Source organism: Notamacropus eugenii, chromosome 3 (assembly GCF_028372415.1).
Source record: "Notamacropus eugenii isolate mMacEug1 chromosome 3, mMacEug1.pri_v2, whole genome shotgun sequence".
Taxonomy (NCBI): Eukaryota; Metazoa; Chordata; class Mammalia; order Diprotodontia; family Macropodidae; genus Notamacropus; species Notamacropus eugenii.
In genome coordinates this window covers 112,018,625-112,042,197 of record NC_092874.1, presented here as the reverse complement: position 1 = coordinate 112,042,197, position 23,573 = coordinate 112,018,625, and the positions used below count along the sequence as shown (strand labels likewise).

At 37.1% G+C, this 23,573-nt stretch overlaps 1 protein-coding gene across 9 annotated transcripts in view; it reads right to left on the bottom strand.

The window, feature by feature from the left end:
* The window catches only part of PTN (pleiotrophin), a 123,529-nt gene that overhangs the window by 30,957 nt on the left and 68,999 nt on the right, over positions 1–23,573 (bottom strand). For 3 of the 9 annotated variants that reach the window (XM_072652617.1, XM_072652623.1, XM_072652625.1), the window contains exon 1: positions 4,533–4,699. The exons of 4 other annotated variants lie outside the window; for them this stretch is intronic. The gene's annotated coding sequence lies outside the window, so the exon portion shown is untranslated. Of the gene's footprint in view, positions 1–4,532; positions 4,709–21,153; positions 21,228–23,573 lie in introns of those variants that run through there. 2 more of the 9 variants (XM_072652618.1, XM_072652621.1) reach the window with 2 other exon arrangements.

Genomic DNA, 23,573 nt, shown 5'->3' with positions numbered 1-23,573 from the left:
TTATGCCTATTTCCATTTAACTGGGGGAAACAAGGTAGTATATTCTCCCTGAAGACAGGAATCCTATCTATTTCTGTATCCTACTCAGCACCTGCCTGCACATTTGAAAATGCTCAAAAAATATTTTTTTGATCAATACATTGGACGGTGCTTTGGATTTGTCTTTTTGGGTTTGGTTACAGCAGCTATTTCCCCTTTTATTGAAGATAGCCAGTGAACTAAGAATTAAATGAAAAAAGCTTGACTAGCAGTTCTTATGCTCAGGGATAAAACATACTCAATGTGTTTTCAATTGCTCTTCCCCATTAGAAAGTGAGCTCCTTGAGGGTAGGAGATGATTTTGACTTTTTTTGTATCCCAGTATGTAGCACAGTGCCTAGTACATAGTAAGCACTTTGTAAATGTTTGCTGGCTGATTGATTCAGTTGAGGAAATTGAGGGAACAGAGACCCCAGGATTTAAGCTTTTTCAGGTGGGAGTATTGCCAAAAGACCCAAGAAGCAGGACAGGACTGGATAGTTGAGGGCTCACCTAGAAAGCCAGAAATGGAAGGGAGACCAACCATACAGGAGTTTTCTGTTTTAACTGTCAATGTGTCCTCATCATAACTATGAAGGTGTCATTGCAACATCAGTCATGTCCAACTCTTTGTGACTCCATATAGGGTTTTCTTGGAAGAGATAAAAAGAAGTAGTTTGCCATTTCCTTCTCCAGTTCATTTGCAGATGAGGAAATTCAGGCAAACAGGGTTAGGTGACTTGCCCAGGGTCACACAGCTAGTAAGTGTCTAAGGCCAGATTTGAACTCAAGAAGAATAGTGTTCCTGACTCCAGGCCTGGCTCTCTATCCACTGTGCCACCTAGCTGCACCCCCACACCTTTTTTTAACTGGGTATCAAGCTCAGCTAAAAATACTTAGCAGTATGTCTTCTGCATTTCAGTAACTGGGGACAAAAACCCAAATTTTCCTGCCTTGGTTATGGGTTTTGGTTATAGTTTCATATAGCTCTCACCAGATAAATATGTCAGACTACTTATCTATCATGAAAGGGAGAGTAGGTTAATATAAACTATATGGTGTAACATGTAGTATTAAGATAGGGAAAGGCCAGCCTTTCACTATTGTCAAGGCATATCTTCCATTACACAGTATGAGATCTGAGGGGCTACTAGACCCTGCCTGCTTCAAAGTGTCTTCTCTGAGGTTCTGCCTCCTTTTGTAATCTGCTTAAAATTTCCACCCCTGGAATTACTCATTAAAGTTAGAAAACATAGGCTGGATCACAGTGTACGCTGTTAAAATGTACCTAAATTACTTGGATGGAGTTGGAGGAGGTTGCCAATACCTTCTCCTTTTATCACAGAATCTTTTATCCATAAAGATAATTGACCTATTGGATAACCCAGAGGGGAGTCTGTCAGGTAATAAGATACAGGACTTTGTGTGACAGTGCAAAATATGAGGGCCTTAAGGGACAGGCTTGGGATCATTGGTCACTTGAAGTAGATGTTGAGTAAAAATGAGGGTAGGTATGACATGGGGAAGTGAAAAAAATGAGAAATTCATACATTGCTCACTTTTACCCAGGAACATGCCTGTTTTATAACAATTCAATAATGTCTTTCCAATGAATATTGGACTTGGTTAAATGTGTGGTAAATCAAAGGAACTGTTTTGCAATGCCAATAAGAACTTCACAATTTAACTAAATAGCTAAATAACTTAAATTTGCATTGCCTGGGATTACCTTGAATTAGTGTGTACATACATTAGTAAATATGCACTTATTTCACTCTCCTACTGATCTCCAAAGCTCTGAGACTAGGAGACTGATCACATAATCGTGGCACACAGGGGAAAGAGATAAGTAAACTTGGTGAATGGGGCATCCTGTGGGGAGATTAAGTAGGTGTAAGGAGGGGACATTTCTAAAGAGACAGAAGATAGGCAAGTGGGTTAGGAAAACTGGTTTAGATGTTAGTGGTTACTTAAATATATTTCTTTAGGCTAAAATGACTTAATTTTTTGGAAAATATATTTTGAAACCAATTCACACAGAGAAGAAATAGAGGGTCCTGTTGGATCTGAATTAAACATCACTTTCTCAGGAGCCAGAGTATTGTACAGTAAATAATAACCCAACAAATCTACCATTTCTATTTTAGTTGCTTATTACATTTTCTCCATCTCCCTCATGAGAATGACAGTATGCTCTGCATGCAGATGCTCACTGATTCTCTCCCCCCAACCTTTTCTTTGTTTCTTCCTCAGTTATACAAGGTTCTTTTCAGTTTAAAGGTCTGTCTCTTCCCTTGATTCATTGGGAAGAAAGGCAAGGGGAGGGGGGAAAAGAAGGGAGGTTCTGGATTCTCCTATAAACAGACCTTGTTTAGAAATGGAATTTCTCAATGAGTCAGTCAGCCTCTTAGTGTGCTGGGGTCATGTAGCTGCTTCATTTAAACAATCTGACCAAGCAGTACAGAAATAAAGTTTGACAATGTACAAACATCCTTCCTTTTAAGTAAATCTCTTTTCAGGATTTCAAGGTTGCAGAATTGGTAAAGTAGGGCACCTAATTCATTCTACAGAAACCAAAGCCTAAAATGTAAAGAACTTTTCAGCTGGAGTAAAGAGAGGATATTCTATACTACAGGGGCACCTGCTGGACAAGTGAGATATTGTAACCCATTTCTGTTAGGCATTGTAAAATTCTTGGAGAGAATAGTGATGGAAACTAATTCTGGGACTTGGGGAAGATGACATTAAAGATCCCCAGCCATGGAAAAGAGGGAGAGAAGCAGACAAAAGGTCCTAGAGCATGAAAAAGCTACAAAATACTCCTAATTATCAGAAAGATAGGTCTAGCACCTACCCACTATATTCTTAATAAAATCTGATTCTTTCCTCAAATTGTACATTGATGATATTTTGAAGTTCTTGCATTTGTGTGTTCTTTTCAAAAGATCTCTTGTTCAGCTACTCATCCATACTGCATAAAAAGGAACTCACTAAAGGTCAGATGAGTAGTTTGAACCTTCTGTTTCAAATGCGTGAACATTTAGTTCATGAGCTATTTAACCTCGACATTTTGTGCTCATACCCAGTGATCCCACTTCACTATCACCTCAACTGATGGAGGACTCCTCATTATACTTCTAAAATTCCTTTATCCAGCAAATATTTCCCATTTGGGGACTGTATTATTTTTGTACTATTTAGAAATGGACTTCTAACTGGCTATGTCGCCTCCTCAGACTATATTTCCTGTTTCTCAATATTGACCTTCCTGTCCTCTGATTAGGACATGGGCTTGAAATTAACTCAACACAGGGATAGCTATATTTAAAGCAACTCACAATTCTATAGAACCTTTTACTATGGAATCACAGGAGGGAAAAAGAGGAAGAGAAAGAGAGATTCTATAACTCCATAGTAAATGATATTACATGAAGGGGTTTCCTTTCTTCTTTCTTTCTTTGTCCCTTTATTTTTTCTTTCACTCTTTTTTCCTTTCTCCCTTCTTCCCTCCCTTACTTGTTTGATAACAAAGAGATTACACAGAAGGGATGTAGACAAAACATATTTCTCAAAGTAAAACCATCTAGTATTTGTTATCCAGGCACTGAATTCAATAGAAAGTTCACCTCCACTACTCCAAAATTGCAGAATATTTACAAAGGAACAAAATTATTCCTATGGTATTTCTACAGCTGTTTTATTCCTTTTGAGAAAACTGAATCAATTGAAATATAATTAAGAAAGGAGTGACATCCTTCTCAATGACACAGAGTCCAAGACTGACCATACCTGTGTATGTTTGCAAGTTAGCTCATATGTTGATGGGGAATAAAATTTTCAGGATTTACTGATATTGTGCAGATGTTCTTGGTTGTCAATACAAAACATAATCTTATCAAGGGAATACAGTATAACTGCCAACTCCTACTTATAAAAGCAGTTTATCTTTTTTGTGAGTTAGGAGGATATCCCTTCTTTTCTCCCTAGCTCCCAGAACAAAACAAAAAAACAAAAACAACTCCATCAAGGATAAATATAAAGAATTTATTTGTAGGGCTAAATGAAAACACACCTAAGTCCCTTTAAAAATATCATCTTGGGATACATTTTTTTAAAAAAAGGAATGATCATTCAAATTATTGTAAGTTTCAAGATTTTGAAGCAATTAGTGATTCTTAAAGACAATCTGTTATTTTACCTACGTGGGAGGTTTTTAAAGTAATTTTTAAGAAGAAAGCAAATCTGGCTTCTAGCTTAAAAAATAGAAGTAGGTTTGTAAGCAGCTAGAAATCTAGATGAGTAATTAGTAGGCAATCTCAACTATTTTATTTAAATTTCGGTTGTGGGTTATGTGACCAAAAAGATGGTCGGATTAGACATGTTTTTTCAGTCCCCACTCTCAAACCCCTCCTTCCAGAAGAATTATGCTCCAGAAGTAGGACAATTGCAACTGAATCCACAGGACAAGAAAACTAGAAGCCCAGCAAGGTAACAAACAGCTTTAATATACTCACTCAGCAATCCTCCCTCACCAACTTCCACTTTCCTGGAGAGTGCACAAATGCACCACAGGCTTGTGCTTGGAACCTACTCAAGGATTTTCTTTCTGCAGTAGACACCCTGCCAGCACGTCTCACTTCCTACTCATCTCTCACCCAGTTGTAACAAACAGCAGATATCAATTCTACCCAGAAAGGAGAGGAGGAGGAAAGAGGAGAGGTTCAGGCTTTTTTCTTCCCGGTAAATAAAAACAATTACAAAGAAGAGGAATAAATTACCCCATCTTTAAAGATAATTTATGAAAAAGAAAAACCTATAAGGTACCCATTTACTGGTGAACCAATTTATTCTGTAGGACAAAATTACAAAATGGGAGGGTGTACAAGTAGGGAGAGGAGAGAGAGAGGACAGAGTATTATGTGATGTTTCCTAATCAGGTCCATGGGTGAACAATGAAGGGGAGATAATTCTCTTAGTCTCTCGTTTAGAAAAGAATAAAAGAGAGGCAACATGGAAGAAAAAAAGGATTGAAATAGGAGGAATGAAAGGGGGAACTGGAGACCAAAGAGAGCTAAGGAAACCCATTGAACAGTACTCCCAAGGAAAGAGTTAATTGTCTGCAATGGAAGAGGGAGAGTCTTAAAATGAATCTCCTCTGTAGGGAGTTGGTACACAGGGAGACCAATTCTTCTTAGAGGGTGTTGTTCCTTTGAGAACAACATTCTACATCCCAAGAATGGATATCATAGCTCCTGGGAATAGCTAATACCCAGGAGGATGGGTAGACATGGACTCAGAAATGAGATTACGTGGCAAATGGAAAGGAGAATGATCACACATATAGTAGGGGCTAAAAAGGGGCCAGAAAATTACTGTTATGGGGTAACTTGTACCCAAAATGCTTCTGTCCTCAAATATTTACCTTATGAATTGATATTTTTAAAAATAAGACACATCAGATAAAAAGGATGATGCAGCAACAGGTATAGAAACAACAGGAAAGAAACTGGTTAGAAAGGGAAGTCAAAATTGGAGTTTTGGAGCTTTCAACTACATGATAAATGCAAAAGGATTTGAGTTAGAATAAGTAATCATAAAGATGATGAATCAAATAACAAAAATCTGGAATAGTCTGAAAATGAAGTGAATTATCGAAGATAACAAGATAAAGAAATTCTCCTAAGACAAGGGTGCAGAAAAAAATTTTTAGCAAAGAAACAAAATAAATTCAAAGGGAAGGGGGGGGGGGGGGTATTACCAACCAGTTAATTGAAGGGAGATGAAGAGAGGAAAATAAAATAACAAAATAAAGAAACAAAAGAAATCAATAAATTAAATAAAACTCTAAGACAAGGAGAAGGGATGACAAATGGATGCGGGGGAAGGAGGGAAAAGAGACTGTGGGAATATAATTGCATCAAAGTAGATTGAATCATAGGGGCAAAGTACTGACTTTAAAAAGGAAGGGAAAGAACAACAAAATCCTAATCAAATTATTTTCTATTCCTGCCATTGTCTTCAAAATGAAGGCAAAGGACTCCCGTGTGGAAAAATATCCTCTTAACTGAAACGAAACCATTACATTTTTTTTTTTACATGGCTCTTTGATGTGGAAATCACTTGTGCCATTTTGTTAATGGTTTGAATTTTTTCCTCTCCCTTTTCTTCCTTTGTCATGAGAAGAAGAGGAAGCTAGAGACTGGAATGGGAACTGGACTTAACCCTTGAGTACTGAGCTAGTAAGAGTGCGGATGGCTAACTAACAGGGGAGAAAAGGAGATGGGGGAGGGTGATTTCTACCAATGACTTTCAAAACCTTTGACCAATAGATATCTAAATTTAGATACTCTAAAATCTCAAAAAAAAAAATTATTCATTTTTGACTTCTGACACTAAGGAAAGTTTAAAGTTAATTATTTTAAGCCACCTTGGCATAGAAATGGAGTTAACTTAGATAGTGACTGATAACAATTGAAGGTAGGGTAAGAAATTTAACAATTTAGCCTCTCCTTATGTATGCAGTTTCTAGTTACAGCTTCCTTCTTCAGAAAACCTTGTATTTATTTATCTGTTGTGAAAGCTAGGTGGCACAGTGGATAAAGGGCAGGAGCCAGGAGTCAGGAAGACATCTTTGCGAGTTCAAATCTAACCTCAGACATTTACTAGTTGTGTGACCCTGGGCAAGTTGCTTAACCCTATTTGCCTTGGTTCCCCATCTGTAAAATGAACTGGAGAAGGAAGCAGAAAATCACTCCAGTATCTTTGCCAACAAAACCTCAAATAAGGTCACAGAGAGTCAGGCATGACTCAAAAACATAAATTCATGCTTTGCATATACTAGGGTCTTAATAAATGTTTGTTAAATTATACTATTATTTATATTTTAAAAATAGATCCTCCACATACTTAGATTATTCCAAATAAATATGATTGGTGAGGGAATATTTTTTCACTTTTCAGAGCTCCTAGGGCATTAATGGTCATAAGGCCTTAATTTGTGTTCATAAGACTCTCATATACCATAGATCCAGAACTGGAACTTCAAAGGTCATCACTAAATCACTGAATCACATAATTTGAGAGGTGTAAGGGACTTCATCAGTCATTTAGTCCAATTTATAGGCAGAAAACATTCCCATTATGATGTAATCAACAAGTTATTGTCCTGCTTCTTCTTGAAGATCAACTCCCCGCTTCCTACAGATATGGAAACCAAGGTCCAGAGTGTGATTTATCTGAAATCCTATAGTCAGTAATCATAAGAGGCAACATTTGAATGAAATTCCTTTTACTCTTGTACTTTGTATAACAGAAGCAAAATAACCAGGGGGGGTTCTATTACAAACCCAAATCTCTAAAGTGAAATTTTAAAAAACCATCATAGCATCCTGTTTCTCTTTGGAGAAGACTGGAGTTAGAAGGAGACGACTGAACACTAAAAGATATAGTCACTCAGTACCATGGAGAGAAAGTGCTCCTCTCCCTTTCTCAATTCTCTCATCTCTCCTCCAGTTTCCCTTACTCTCTCTCTCCCATTCTTGAAGTCCCTCCCTTGATCTCTCCCTTTCTTACTCCCTCATTAGAAAGACTTAAACAATGACAAGAAATGAAAATACAAAAGTGAAAAATTGATATTTCTGTGTCTGATCCTTCAGTTGCTGTACTTTCTCTATCATTAATTTCATCTGTAGCCTAGTGCCTGAAGGGAATGAGGCAATAACCATTATCATAGAGCATTTAACAATTTTCCAAGGTCTTTTGTCATTGGTCAATTCACACATCATCTTCTCCTTAGAATTATTTTAATTGTAGAATGGAGATAGATAGATAGGAAGAGTGATCTCAACCTCCAAAGGTCTTTCAGCAACTTTTAAAAAGTCATACAGTAAGTTGTCCAGAGTTAAGATGAAAAATTATCTTAAATCTACATATAATTAACCTTTGTAAATAATTTCCAAAGTCCACTCAACATTCACAGACTGTATTGGTCTTAATCATATTTACCAATCCTACTCCTCCTCAAAACCATTCCTATCTCCTATTGCTCTATAAATCTAGTTTCAATACATACACACACACACACACACACACACACACACACACACACACACACACACACACACCATGGAAATACATTATATAATTATATTACAAGATAAATAAATATATGCATCTATGAATAAATTCCTATAACATCCATTCTACTCCTTTCCTCCCAAAAATGTCAACCCTCACCCCAGAAAGGTAGAATATACCATATACCTTATTTTATTAATTCCTTAATTTCTTGTGTGCCTGTTTTTACTTATCCTATCATACTTCAGTGAGTGTTATCATAGGACTGTAAGTAAAGGCCAGAGTGATTTAAAATTAGATGCACATATTTTCCCCATAATGCTGTCTGTTAATTTGTCCATCCACAACACAAAGGACTCATGGGTCCAATGTTTGCTGCCCACTCCAAGGGGGTGCAGGATCCCCTCCCCCATGGTTCCCACACCACTAGAAAATGGCCAAATTAGGTCCTAAGGAAACCTGACATAGAGAAGTGGTTTTTTTTTTTTGGTGAAAGGCTGGGTTATTAATGCCTTGGCCTGTCTGAGGGAAAGAGCCCTGGAATCTGTGCACAATTGCTCAGGAAGCTATTTGGATCAAAGAGAACCTCTCTATCAGGAGCGGAAGAGGTGAAACTTGCCAATTTTGATTTGCACGCTTTTCACCCACCATTTCCAAAGGATTCAGCTCATACAACCTCCAGCTTTTATTTAGGGCTGAGCTCATTGACTGGGGAGGGGGGGAAATCAAGGAAAAGACTTGATTGCTTATTCAAAGGGTTGCTTTGAGAAAGGGGCAAGTGTTGTTATAAACCTGGCAAGCCTGTCTGATTATGAACTCAAAGACTTCATGTTCAACCACTAAGTCTTGTTCGTTTATTTTTAAACTCCATTTTGCCTATAATTCAAAAACTTAATTATGAGCAAAGATCAAATACAGACATAACAGTGAATTATTAGAACTCAGATATTCTGGATTGTTAAATTCTGCTTATAGCTGGGAATCGCAATAAACCCTCTTCATATTCAGTTAATTCTCTCTTCTCTATTCTCTCTTTCTTATTTTATATCCCTCTCATTGAAGAAAGATTAGATTCACTCTGCTTCGTCTCAGAAGTCATGTTATGAGAAGTTACAGGTAGGCACATTTTTTACTGAATATATAGAGAAGTTTGCTCAAAATTAGATCAGTGCAAACTGAAATAGGTTACATTAAGAAGTGGTTAAGTTTCTTAATACTAGAGTCACAAGCAAAGATTGAAATCCCACACTATTGGGATAGTGTGAACAAGTTTCATGCTTCATACTTAAGATTTTATGACCTAGAATCTCTTTTGAATGTAAGATTCTGTGATTCATTTCAAAAGAATGTTCATTAATGGTTCCGTGTCGATCTTTAGAAGTACTTGGTAGGAGCCAGTGAAATTTAGCAGGTAAAATGATACAAAGTCATTAATTGTGATTAAGAAATATATAGGATGGAGGAGACCTTGCTGGAAAACATTTCAAATAAAAAAAGTCTCTAAGGTATCTTTTAGTTCTAACTCCTATGACCATATGATCCGAGGGAAAAAAATTGTAGAGTCACCTAATAATTCAAAAAGATATAAAATGCAAGAAATCAATCAGTAATTGAACCTGTGGCTCCATTGTTTATAAATAAATGTACAAAGCATGAGAAACAACCAAAATGAACTAGATATTCCAAAACAAGGAAGCAAATTTGACAATATAAGTTGCACTGAGACTTGGTGGGATAGGGTTTATTCCTAGAGTAAGATTCTGGAAAGGCATACCTTATTTAAAAGGAACAGACTAGACAAAATGAGTGGTGAATTATAAAGAGCTATATTGATATAAGGAAATTCAGGATCCATTGTGGAAAGCATGGTGAAGAATATTTGGTTGAAGGGTAATGGAGAGATCATAGGATCGTAGAACTGGAAGGGACCTCAAAGGTCAACTAATCCAACCCCTCTATTTTACAGATAAGAAACCTGATGCTAAAGGAGGTTGAGTGACTTGCCAGGCAATGATTATTGGAGTCTATACAAATAAGGAAAAGATGGAAGAGTGGGTATCATCTGAATTTCACTATGACTGATGCTGATTGAAATGAGCAGAACCAGAACAATGTATATCCTCCTTTTTCTCTATATTAGGTAGAACATATCTAGAGTTTCATTCTATGTACTATATCTTCACTAACAAATTACAGGTTGTCCAGAGGAAGTCCACCAAAATTGTGAAGGATCTAGAAAATCATATCTTCTGAGGAATGACTCAAGAAAGTAGACCCAGTAAGACTACAAAAAAAACATAATAGATCTCAAAATGAAGGCTCCAGGAGGAACTATCCAATAAAAGATCAAGATATGGGGACTGAAGTAGAAAGCAACTGAGACATGGTGACAAATTCCAAAGAATAAAGGTTAGATGAACTAACCCTTAGGAACAATGGGAGAAAATTTTAGTATAGTAATAGTTTCTCTGAATCCTTAGGCTCTTGCATCAGATTCTGAAACCCCTCCCAGGACAGAGAAGAAGAAGTTTGGGAAGAAATAATACTAGACATATCAAGTTGGAAGTGCTATTATTATTTCAACTTTAGAGATAAGAAAACTAACTCTAAAAGAGGCTAAGTGACTTGACTAGGGTCCCACAGAGAGCATGAGGCAAAATTCTAACCCATATTTTTGTGATTCCATGTCTAGCACACTCTACTACTATCTCCACTTTCCATCAGCAGCTCTGCTTGTTCTGAATCCCTTCACAGGGTATCTCCACAGTGTCCTTTTCCCAAGTCCAAGTCCCTGCTTTCCTGCTTCCTTTTGTATGCAGTTTCCCCCATTGGATTATAAATTCTTTGAAGACAAACACTTTCTTTTTTATTTGTATCCCCAGCACTTGGTATAGTTCCTAGCACATAGTAGATACTTAATAAATGTTTATTGAATCAAACTGAATTGAAGGTAATATGCCATAGTGATTAGACTGAAATCCCTAATGAGGGTCTGAAGATTGTTTCCACTGCTAATTGTTTTAATCTTGATTAAAAATTTTACTAAAAAGAAAAATGAATCATGATATCTGCATTCAAATATACCATACACTGTGAGAGTTGAAAAAGATCTTAGAAGATCAGTTAATACATCTCCCTTTTTCTATAAAACGAGGAAAATGTGGTCCAAAGGAATTAAGCCAATTTCCCATGTTCTCCTCACATGACTGGAACACTTCATTTTTCTAATGATATATTCCCTAGATGAACTCAAGAGAATGAATTCTTAACTTACGCTCTACAGTCTCCCAAGAGGTAAAGGCATAGATTTCAGGGGCTCCATAAATTTGGATAGTGAAAAATTGCATCTTTATTTTCATTGACTTCTCAGGGAAATTTAGCATTTCCTTCAAATAAGAATGTAGGCAATGAAATTTATTCTGAGAAAAGAATCCATAGATTTTGTCAGATTGTAAAAGGGGTCCATGACCCCCAAAATATTAAGAACTTCTGCCATAGAGGGAGGAACTAAGATTCCACTATAGCCAAAAGAAAAGCAATGACCTTGAACTCATGCAACTGAGGTGGAAGAGGTTGATGTAAAGCACCTTACAATGAACCCTGTTGGCAGACTTGGATACTTAAATCAGTTTCTGTTAGAGGAAGTTTAATATCTTGGCACTAGTTTTCACTAAAGAGAAAGAAGTTCTTGGGTACTTGATAAGACAATAGGTTAAAATGAAAATAAAATTTGCTCCAGAATCAAAGAACTTGGATTCACATCCTTCCTTCCTTGGATGTTTTATTACTCATGGCCCAATGCAAGAAACTTTAACTCCTTAAGTTTTATTTTCCTAGAAAATCACTTTCGTCTCTAGTTCTAAGATCCTAAATTCATTTTTTTATATGTAAGTTGTTTTTAATCTATTGCAGACCACTTATGCTCTACATCCACCCTTCCATCACTCTTAGGCTCAATCTTTTGAGCCATAGACCCTTTTTTACAATGTTGATTTGGGGGAGAAATTGTGGTGTTTTATGGTTTTCCAGTAAATAGCAGCAACAGAATTATATTGGTATTGGAAAGATGAATTCTAGTTAAGAATGTTATACAAAGTAGATAATGAAGTCTCGGTTCTTGAAGCCAATTCAGAAAGACACTTGCCTAAGTTGGTTCACATATCAGCTTGACTAGTGACAGGTGAATGAGCTAGATGATATCTGAGGCTGTTTCTTAAATCTAAAATTCTGCGATTTCTATAAAGACACCTTCTGTCCAGTGGCACAATTCAGATTCTAATTTCTGGCTAAATTGGCAGCAGAGGCTGCTAACACCACCTGTAGCTTGTTAGGGTCCTGTGGGGGATTTTCTAACGGAACATAGGCCCAACACTTCTCTAAGCAGCATCATGGTGTATAGCCTTTGTGGAGCCCTGTATTAGTTCTGATAAGAACATTTGACAAAAATCACCTTTCACAGATTATATTAACACTTTTCTGCAGTGAAACGCTTAATGTGAATAGATCTCTGTCTTTCTCCCCACCTGGGATTTCTCTGTTATGTGAAGAATGCTATCACTTACAGAGTTCTTTGCCTACTGAAACTTCCTAGTCAAGCCTTTCAAAGATATAAAATAATGAGAAATAAGGAGCCAGAAAGAAGAAATGGCAAGTAGAAAATAAGTTCATATTGAGAGAGACAGGTTATCCAAGTCCTTTCCAAATGCTAAGAACTAGCTCAGTGTGTTGCCGCATTAATACTCTAGATGTTGAGAAGGAGGAAAGCCTGTCTTGAGGTCCAAGTGAAGAAAACATTCTCCAAAGTAAACCAAGCAATGTATGACAAGCAAAGTTGGCATCATACAGGAGAGCTACACTTTATATGCCATAGCTTGGTTCACTGAGGAAAGAAATTGCTGATCAAGAAGACCTGAGTTCAAATTCTAGCTTTGCTCCTTACTACCTGTGTGACCTTGGGGAAGTTACAAAACCTGTATAGGTCTCAGTTTCCCCCTGTGTAATATGAAAGGAGCTGGACTAAGTGAGCTCTTAAGATCCTTTCTAAGTTTTAATCTATGAGCCTAAGAGTGGCTGAAGTTTAGATCCGACTCAGTGCTAACATGTGACACCACCACCCTCTGCTGGCTGATTGCAAATTTCAGCTCTTGGAGCCAGTGTCCTGGGGCTCCTTAAGCAAGAGCGGGACATGAAAACAGGTGAGGGTCTTCAAAGGGCATTGGTTCTCTCCTTACTCTATATCATACTTCATTTTCCTTTCATTTTTTTCCAGAATAACTAACCTATCAGGTATCAAAATAGAACCTCACCTATAGGGGAAGAAAGAAGATTTCAGATTCTGAGATTCTCAACTATTTATCTAAAGACACACCTCCTAGGGTCTCTGGATGAACCACATAAAAGATCTTGATATAAAACCCCTGGACACAATACTAGAATTGACATTGTACTGTCAACCATCTGGGACAGGTTATACAATCTTGGGCAAGGCTCTTTATCTCCTAAGTGAGCGAATTTGACAATTATTCATGTCACCTCTAAGATTAAATGTAATCATGTTTGGCAGTAGAGGAGGAAGGGGAGAAGAATGGCATACTTGGTGAGGGTGGGAGGTGTTTAGGTAGGAATAGAAAGAGTCATACCAACTACCAACACAGCCAAGAAGATGAATGGTTAACTTTGATCAGAATGAAAGTATGGCAGCAGAAGATAATACTCAAATGGGGCTAGAGATTATTTACTTTCTTCAACCAAATGATAAATTTTGGGTAGCTTTAGGTTACCAATATAAATACAAGCATGGGAGATGCAGAATGTCATAGTGAATAGAGGGCTGGCCTCAGAGCCTCAAGAAGACCCAAATTCAAGGTCCATCTCTAATATCTACAGGCTGCCTGACTCTGAGCCAACTACTTAACCTCTCAGTGCTCTTGGTAATTTCCTAAAACTATAAATTGCATAGGAGAAGCCAACCTGCTTTGATAGAACCTCTATGCCAATGAACAGGTCTAGTCCTTAGTTTCTATTTATTAAGCACCTAACAATGGGTGCAGAGCACCATGCTAGACTACTCAGGAAATATAAAGTTGACATAACATATAGCTCCTGCCCTCAAGACTTTATAACCAAGTACAAGGATAGGATACCAACAGAGTTTGCCAACTATATACTATTAAGAGAAGCAATAAATAAACAATAACAAATCAGATGTCAAAAAGAAGGCAAGAACAACTTAACTTTCCTTATTCATGCTTACTAGGAAAAATGATTTCCATATACCAGAAACTATAAAATAAAAATGGTTAACAAGAGATTAGACTCCAAGATAAAAAACATAGCTGTCCTCACTGAATTTAAATTACCAGTACTGGGAAAGTTTCATCCCAAAAGAAATGAAATAACCTACGTATGCTAGATTTCTGAGTTTGGATTATGAGCCTGGCCATCTTTGAAAAATCATGGAGTTGGAGGGATATACTACAGAATAAAAGATGAGCAGGTACTATGCTGATTTTCAAAAAGGGGAGGAAGAATAATCCATCAAACTCTTAAGAGAGTGGATTTGACTTCAATTCCTGGAAAAAATTCTAGAATATATTATTAAATAGATAATTTATGAGCACTTGGGAAGAAATAATCACTATGAACTAGGATGAGTTCAAGATGGAGAAATGGAAAGAGAAGCAGAGGAGTATCTATGTAGCACCTACTATATACCAGGCACTACAATAAGCTCTTTGCAAATATCTCATTTGACCTGCACTACAACTTTGTAAAGTTATTATCCCCATTTTAAAGTGGAGGAAACTGAAGCAAGCAGAGGTTAAGTGACTTGCCCAGAGTCACACAGCTAGTAAGCATCAGAGGCTGGATCTGAACTAAAGTCTTCATGGACTCCAGGTCCAAAACTATATCCACTTGGATCCAGTACTAATTAAACTATCACGACCCACAGTTTAAGAAGCACTGAAGGAGTCACTAGTGGAAAAAGTTTAAGAAACCCTGTACTAAACCACCTAATATCTAAGAACAATTCATGTCAAATTAATTTGATCTAGTTTTTTAAACAGTGTTAGAAGACCAAGCAACCAATACAGAGAATGCAAGAGTTATATATAGTATGTGCCTAGGGATATGTAAGGCCCTACCAGTAACACAGTGGACAATCGTTTCCTAGTAGGATTGTGATATTTAATTAGCTGAACATCTTGTCATGGAATTTTTACTGTAAAACAGTTGCTTTAAAAAAAACTAGAGGGAGGACTTTACAAAGCAAAGTAAAAACAAAGAAAAAACAATTAGAGATCATAATGAAGTCTGACTAAAGTAAAACTAAACCAAAACCTTTGGTCCAGACTGAGTTGGCACTAAACTGAACTTTTGCTAAAGTTTCAAAAAATGTTTACAGTAGAAGTCACTAACAATATTCAATCTGAATTTCTTCCAGATTTGAGTAGTGATGCTAAGACAGTGCTTATATGCCACAAAAGAGTTGGAGATACAAAATGAGAGAGGAGACACACTATCAATTGATCATTACTATCTGAAAAACCAAAATCAATGCATCCCTGAATTTTAGGCATAACACGGTAAAATTTATACTAGCCATGAGGAGTCAAGAATCTCTATGTTCAATTCAAGCTTTTCTACTTGCAAGCTATGTGACCTTAAGAAAGTTAATTATTTACCTGAGCCTTAGTTTCCTCATCTGACTTAAAAAAAAAAACAACAGAAATGGAAAAGAAAAAGAAAGGTGAGGCTGGGTATTTGGCAATGAATATAGTCCTCAGTGCAAAGTACTCAATAGAGAATAAGAGAATTTGCTTTTCATTCCTACCTTTGCTACTTGCTGGGTTACCTTTTGCTTAGCATTAAATTAAGGTTTTTAACCTGAGATCCATGAACATTTTTTAAAAAAACCTGTTTTGAGAACTGTATTTCAATAGAATTGGCTTCCTTTGTAATCCTATGTATTTTATTTCATGCTTTTATTACCATTTTCTTGGGAAGGGGTCCATAGGCTGTAACAGGTGACCTAAAGGTACCATAACACAAAGAAGGGGCACTAATTTTTTACCAGACATCAGTTTTCTAATCCATAAAATAATGGATTAGATGATTTTTCTTTTAAGATTTCTCCTAACTCTAAATCCGAAAGGCCTATACCACACAGTTCCTAAGGTCTCTTACATGTTGGCAGATCTAGGATTCAGTTTCTCCTCTAAGTAGCACTAGCTTGTCATTCTCAGTGAATGACAGACTCCTCCTATCTGACGTATTAAGACGATAGCTGGAATGACAGTCCTACAATCGGCAACATTTTCCTACTTGGGTAAGGCTGGAAGTAAAGGAAATATAATCACTCTTATAAGGTAAAGAAGATCCAGACTCAGGCTGTTACTAGGTATTGTACCTACGATAAGTACAAGTGTCACAGCATACCAGGCACCTAATAAATGTTGTTTGATTGATTGGTTGATAAGTGCAGATAGTAAAAACAGTTGAACATCAGGCTCTCTTGGCCTAAGGCCCAGCTCTATCTCTAAGTTTCCACATCACAAGGAGTATATCAGAATGTCTCAGTTTTATTAAGTGTTAAGTGGTTTTTGCAATTCTTGTTGTGTGCCTAAAAGGATGTTCAAAGACTATCTGGGGACATCTGGTGAAAAAAAAAAAACAATGGACAAGTACATTACCAAGTGTTATTCATTGTTGAATGCTGTTATTTTTACTTTCCTATGAAAAGGAGCAGGACTCCAAGAAATCATTCCCTTGCTTGGAATCCTTTAGTGGATCCCCATCATCTAAATAAAATACATACTCCATTCAAAGGCTCCCATAAACTGATTCCAACCTATATTTTTAACCTTTCCCACATTCTAGGAAATAAAGATTTTCCAAAGCTTGTAAGCTCTGAAATAATTCTTTTTTTTTTTTGATCCAGTGTGTTATTCTCTGTATGTATTTCTGCACCGATATAGCCAATATTAAGTGCCTATATGAAGGGCCATATTGGGGGATATAAAGATGCAAAAACAGAATGACATAACCTGTCCTCCATAGACTTCCCACACTCTACATTCTAGGAAAACTGGATTTTACAGGTTTGAGTGGCCTGCTCAGGGTCACACAACTAGGAAGTGACTGAGGATCAGATTTGAATTCAGGTCTTCCTAACTCCAGACCCAGTGCTCTATCCACTGTGCTATCTTCCTGCCTCAAAAACAGAATCCTTTCACATATCTATCTGGTGAAATTCCTTTTTTTTCTCAAAGTGTGCTGGTGCCATATTCTCTAGAAAGCCTTGACTTACTTCCTGAGCCAAAAGCCATCCCTCCTTCATACCACTGACTACCAGTGTGACTTTGGGCAAGTCATTTAAGGATCTGGGCCTATCTATAACATGTAGTTTCCTTGTCTGGATTAAATAACCTTTAACATCTCTTAAAGTTCTAAATCTATGGTGCAGTGATTCTCATTCATGGCTTTGTGTTTGACATCTTCTACAAACTTAACAATGTTCTGACTTACCCTTGTGTACATAGAATCACAGCTTTAGCTCTGGAAAAGAATTCAGAGTATATCCCATCCAATCCACTCATTTAAAAGAAGAGAAAACTTGGACTCATGGATGTTAATTGATATTCCTCAAGGTCATACAGTTGGTAACTATCAAAAGAGGACTATGGAGTCAGGTTCTCAGACTCCAGAGCCAATGTACTTTTTCAGCTGAATAATGTTTTCGATTGTAAGTCTATGGAGGACAGGTTATGTCATTCTGTTTTTGCATCTTTATGTCCCCCAATATGGCCCTTCATATAGGCACTTAATATTGGCTATATCGTTGCAGAAATACATACAGAGAATACCACACTGGATCAAAAAAAAAGAATTATTTCAGAGCTTACAAGCTTTGGAAAATCTTTATCTTCCAAACTTTAAGAAACCAGCAACATCACAAGACACCAATAGAATGAAAAATCACCAAAAAGCAGGAGTTATTCCTTACTTTCAAATGATGGTTTTTCAAATGATGGTTTATAAACAGGAAGTTAGCAATTCTGCAGGTTTAAGCGTGTAAAGATGACTAGTTCACTAAAAATAATAATCCTCAATACCTATTAGAATATAAGCTCCTTGAAGGTAGGACCTTCTTTGTTCTTGCATTTGCTTTTGTTTTTATCTGCTTTGATATTAGTATTACTAGCACTCCCAGTGATTAGCACACAAGATTCACTTGGTAATTTTTTTTCCCATTCATTCATTATTTCCTTCATTCATTCTCCATATGATCCTGGTTCTATTGTCACCTGAATTTCAATCCAATTCTTGATTTTCTCCTTTGGCATGTAGCTCTCATAATTAACAAAAATAATATAACATCAAATATTTATGCTAAAGATACATGGGAAGGGGGTGGCGGATTATTGATGGAACATGTCATCAACATGGTAGGTAAAAGAGTTAACATTAGCAAAGAGAAAAATGATCTCATCCTTTAAGACTAGAGGAAAGGAAGAAAGCATAGGTGATGATATTGAGAGAGAGGGAATGGTGCCATAGAGGGCATTCAAATTGATTGCCTTGATCTCAGTAAGGAGGAGGTATGATAGTTTACTAAGGATAAGCAACAATGGAGGGATTCTGGGAGTTGAGAAGTAACAAAAATGATTTAGAACAGTTATTTGGGAGGTGAAAGAAAGTCAATAAGAAATGAATAAAATTATTATCATGCAACAAAGCCTGGTTATAGTTAGATAAAATATGTTTATAGTGGACCCAAACAACATGATTTTATGGTCTCTCCTAACACGACTTTACCACATGAGAACAGAGGCCGAGAAGACAGATGGTAAGAATTACCCAAGGTTAAGAGTTATCCATCAATAAATGATGATGATGTCAAGGGAGTAAGGAATTTACAGACAGAGGAGAAGGTATGAAGGATTTGCCTGTATATAAAATCAATAGTGGACAGGCAAGAAAAGTTCTAGTTAACTTGCCCAAGATGACAAAGCAATTAAAAAGCAGAATAGGACTTTTGAACCATTTTACAACGTATTATTGAATATGACATTAGTTTGAATTTAGTCTTCTTAATTACTCACTTAAGAGGGCCAGAAGAGAGGAACTTAGTTTGATAAGAAGGATAAAAAAAAGAGAGATAAACTGAATAAGAAGTAAAAGGACAAAAGGACGATGCTCAAACATTGGGGATTCAAAGAGATATAATCATATTTGTCCTCACAGAATTTGAGAAGCTAAGTGCCAGGACATCAGTACTTGTCAGGACTAGGTGGCAAGTATTATAGGGAAAGACAGAATACAAAGTTGACTTGGTGGGGAAAATGTCCTAGAAAAGCTGGGACTTGAACTAGTCCATAAAGGATAATGGAAGGGAAGGGGAAGCACAAGGCAGCTCTATGGTCAAAATGGAATGGAAATGAGAGAAATTATGAAAGAAGAATACAGAGGAATAATGAGATATACAAAGTAAGCTACAGGGACAAATCAAAGATGATAATAAAGAGTAGGAAATGATGTTTAAACAAATTTAAACAAATAGGAAAGCAAGGAAGCAGAGCTAATTTGGGATATTTGTAGCTAAAGATGATAAGCAATAAATATAAATCAATGGTGGGGCATCCAAATGGAAATGTCCTACAAGAATTTAGAGATGCAGGACTGGTGTTCAGAAACAGAGTCTAGAGCTGCAGATGTAGCCTGGGAATCATTCTCACAGTGACGGTAGCTGAATATGTGATATTACATGAGAAACTCAACAGAGAGTGAACACAGTAAATAACAATGGGTCAGGGGATGAATCTTAGAGTCAATTCACTTGTAGGGAGTTGTAGATGGAAGAGGATCTAACAAAGGAGACAAAAAGGGGATGACCAGAGTGGTAGAAAGAGAAAGACTATATGTTGTCCTAGAGATCAAGAGAGGACACAGTTTCATGGAAAGAAAGTGTTTACTAGTGTCAACTAGCTAGAGAGGTCTAGGATTTAGCAAAAACTTTAATAACTGGCAGTAAGAGGTTAATCTTGATGTTGGAAAGAGAAATTTCAGTAATTCAGTGGAGGTCAAATAAGACTGCAGGAGGTTAAAGAGGAGATGATAAAATGGAGGCACTGGCTATAGATTATTCTAGAAATTTGGAAGGAGAAAAATCGAATGGGAAATTAAGAGACTAGCAGGGGTTAAAGGAGCATTGTTTTTCAATTTAAGGGAGACAGGACCATATTTGCAAACAGAAAAAAATAGGTTATGAGAAGGAAAAGTTATAGTGTTTTACAAATGGTGTAGGATCTTAAAATGTGAGATACTTAACTCACTGATTAATTAGAAGGGATGGAAATTCAGAGAGAGAATAAATATGCCAGAGGTAACAGTAGGGTAGGGGGAGGAATGTAAAGCAACTGACTTGTCAGCAGGACCTGAAATTTGACTTTATTTCTCTAATGCATTCTAGAGATGCATTGGAGAGAGCTAACAACTGTCAACATATTATGACTATGGGTCCACATGTAAAAAACTGAGCAAGTCTGAGCAAGTCAGAAACAGAAGGTGATTTTTTTCTTTCTTCATCAAGACTAATGGGGCAAGTCATTGTAAGCTGGGACTTGTTAGCACTTCACCTTTAACCAACTGGACTATATAAATGGTATACCCATTTGTCACACACACACACACACACACACACACACACACACACACACGCACGCACCCATACTGCCAGAACCCATGAACACACCCATTTGAAATTATTTTTGTTCCTTTTCCTATCAAATTTAAGCTATAATTAGTCATCCCAAGGTTGGGCGGAGGGGTTCCCCTCTCCACAAAGCAGCATAATCTCCAAGTGTCTTTTTTGACAACATGGCTGAAATAAGACAATATATTGATAAATAAAATAAATCCAAGCATCATCCAAATGATGTGGGGTCAGGCTGAACCATCTACTACTACCTGTGTTTTTCTGAAAAATAAAAGATATTTTCTGTTTTCCCCCTGCAGCCTGAACAGCCAGGTTTCCCGTTAATTTAAAGTCTGACATACCAGCAACATTCGTTCTCTGAAGGATGACTGACTGGCAAAGAGTATCACAGTTGCATTGCTTTTGTCATCTTCGGTAAACACTTGCCTTGCTTGGACAATTCTGGGGATATGTCAGCATGAAAGAGTTTCTCTGGCATCTAGTCACCCTCCCCATGAGAGAGACATGCTGAACCCTGGCTCCATCCTCTCTATTGGTAGTTTTTTCCCCTCCTACCTCTCAGCTGGGCTTTTAGGTTTGTTTCTGCCAAAACAAGCTCCAACGATTAAGCTAACAACTACAAAAGTTCATAGTTTATTTTAACCTATTTTCAAAGCCAGAAATAGTTCCAGAAAAGGAAAATCAACCCATTGGTCAGATAGTTGCAAGGGCTACTTTGTTATATGTGTGCTGGAATTATATTTCCACCTACCTTGTTTTCAGAGTCTAAAATAATGCTACTTACTTTTTTTGGGCAAAAATCCTACAAGAAAGGATTGATAGTTTTATGGGATTTTTTCTTTTTAAGGAAGAAACCCAATCACTAAAACCATCTTTTAGACCCCAAAAGAGAATCTATTCTATAGCTCTGACAAGTGGCAAGGATAGATAAAAAGTCATTTTCATCTTCTGGGAGCACCAAAGACCCTGTCTATTCGCTCCCCAATCCTTCATGCCCTTTCTTGTACTGGTTTGTCCCTCCTCAACAAAAATGGCCAAACAAAGAATGTAGCTGTGGGACCCCAGAGAGAGGGGTTCCAGAATAGACAATCCAAAAAAGAGTGGGCAGCTAAATACAACAGCCAAGTCATATCTAACTTCTCCAACATAGTGAAAAGGAATCTTAACCATTTCTATGACCCTACTGCTAGAAATGCCTTGATAGATTTAGAATATTCATTGAAGGGTATATTTGAAAGGAATGTGGCATTTTTACCATTTGTGGAGTGAAAAGAGGAAGAACTGAGTGTACGAGGAGAGCAAAAGTATGACTTCCAACTGTGGTATTTAAAGAATGGATGAAGAAATGAAACTTAGATTTAAATCCCCAGAGTATTAGAGTAAGTTCTCAGGAGTTCATTTCATTTGGAATGACATCTTATGCAGCACCATTTGTCCTGGCTCACTCAAGAGCCCAGCAAAGTCTCTAGAGGATCAAATAGCAATTGCTACAAGAGTCAAACCTGGTTGTGAACATGGTTTGGACAAGCATTTGCCAATATATTTGTTAACAGACTGTATGGGCCATAAAATCTCTTGGCTTCTTTAAAAAGAAGTTTAAATGGCCACTAAAAGGTAGGAGTCTGACCCTGTACTTCATTCCCTGCCTCCTTGGAAATCATCAAAGCAGTTGTTCATGCATTTCAGTGCAAAAGAAAGTGACTTCCATGTCTCTCAGAATTAGATAAACAAGCTAAAATACTATTTCAACAATCTTGAAGTCTAGTGTTGCTTTTTATTGTTAGGCTATTAAGTTTCCCTTAGCACCCTTCACTAGGGACAGAGACGGAAGGAAAGTCAGTTTGCATTGTTCAGAAAGACATCGCTAGGCTGAGTCTGACGATATTGTTTCATTATTGCTGTCATTGAGACTGCCATGCAATGGAGTATAAGTGGCCTGACATCTAATCCTTTGCTAAAAGACATTCAAGACAGGGTTGGTCCTTTGGCTTTAGGTACTGTAATGTGTACTATAGAGGATTGACATCTGAAGGAGGAAGAGCCATTCCTTGAATGGGCTTTAAGGATCAAGAAGGGATGACTTCCAATTACTTTTGAGAACTCTCCCACTCTCTCATTCTCTCTCTCTCTCTTTTCTCTCTGTCTCTCTGTCTCTCTGTCTCTCTCTCTCTCTCTCTCTCTGTCTGTCTCTCTCTCTCTCTCATACACACACACACACACACTCACACTGTTGTTGACACAATCAGTCAACAATCATTTTTAGGTTATGTTCCAGGAACTGTGATAAGCTCTTAAGATAAAGGAACAGAAAGAACAGGTCCTGATCCTCAAAGTGCTTATATATTTTTTCTTCTGTATGTGCTTTAGGTTTTTTTCAGCTTAGAAGTATATTTTCTCTACCTCTCATTATGCCCCCACTCACTGAGAAAGAACAAAAGGAAAAACAAAACTTGCAACAAATATATAAGATCAAGTAAAATAAATTCTACTTTGAAGAAATTCTAATTTGAACATCAGCCATGGTCAAAACTGTGTATATCATTCTGAAGCTCAGATCATTATCCCTCTGGTAGGAGGTGGACAGCACTCTTCACCATCATTCCTCTGAAATCATGACTGGAATCATGTGATGATCAGAATTGTGAAGTCTCTCAAAGTTGTTCATCTTTACAATGTGAATGTTGTAATATAAATCATTCTCTTCCTTCTTCTCCATTTTGAATCAGTTCATACAAGCATCCCTGAGCTTGCTGGAAACTAC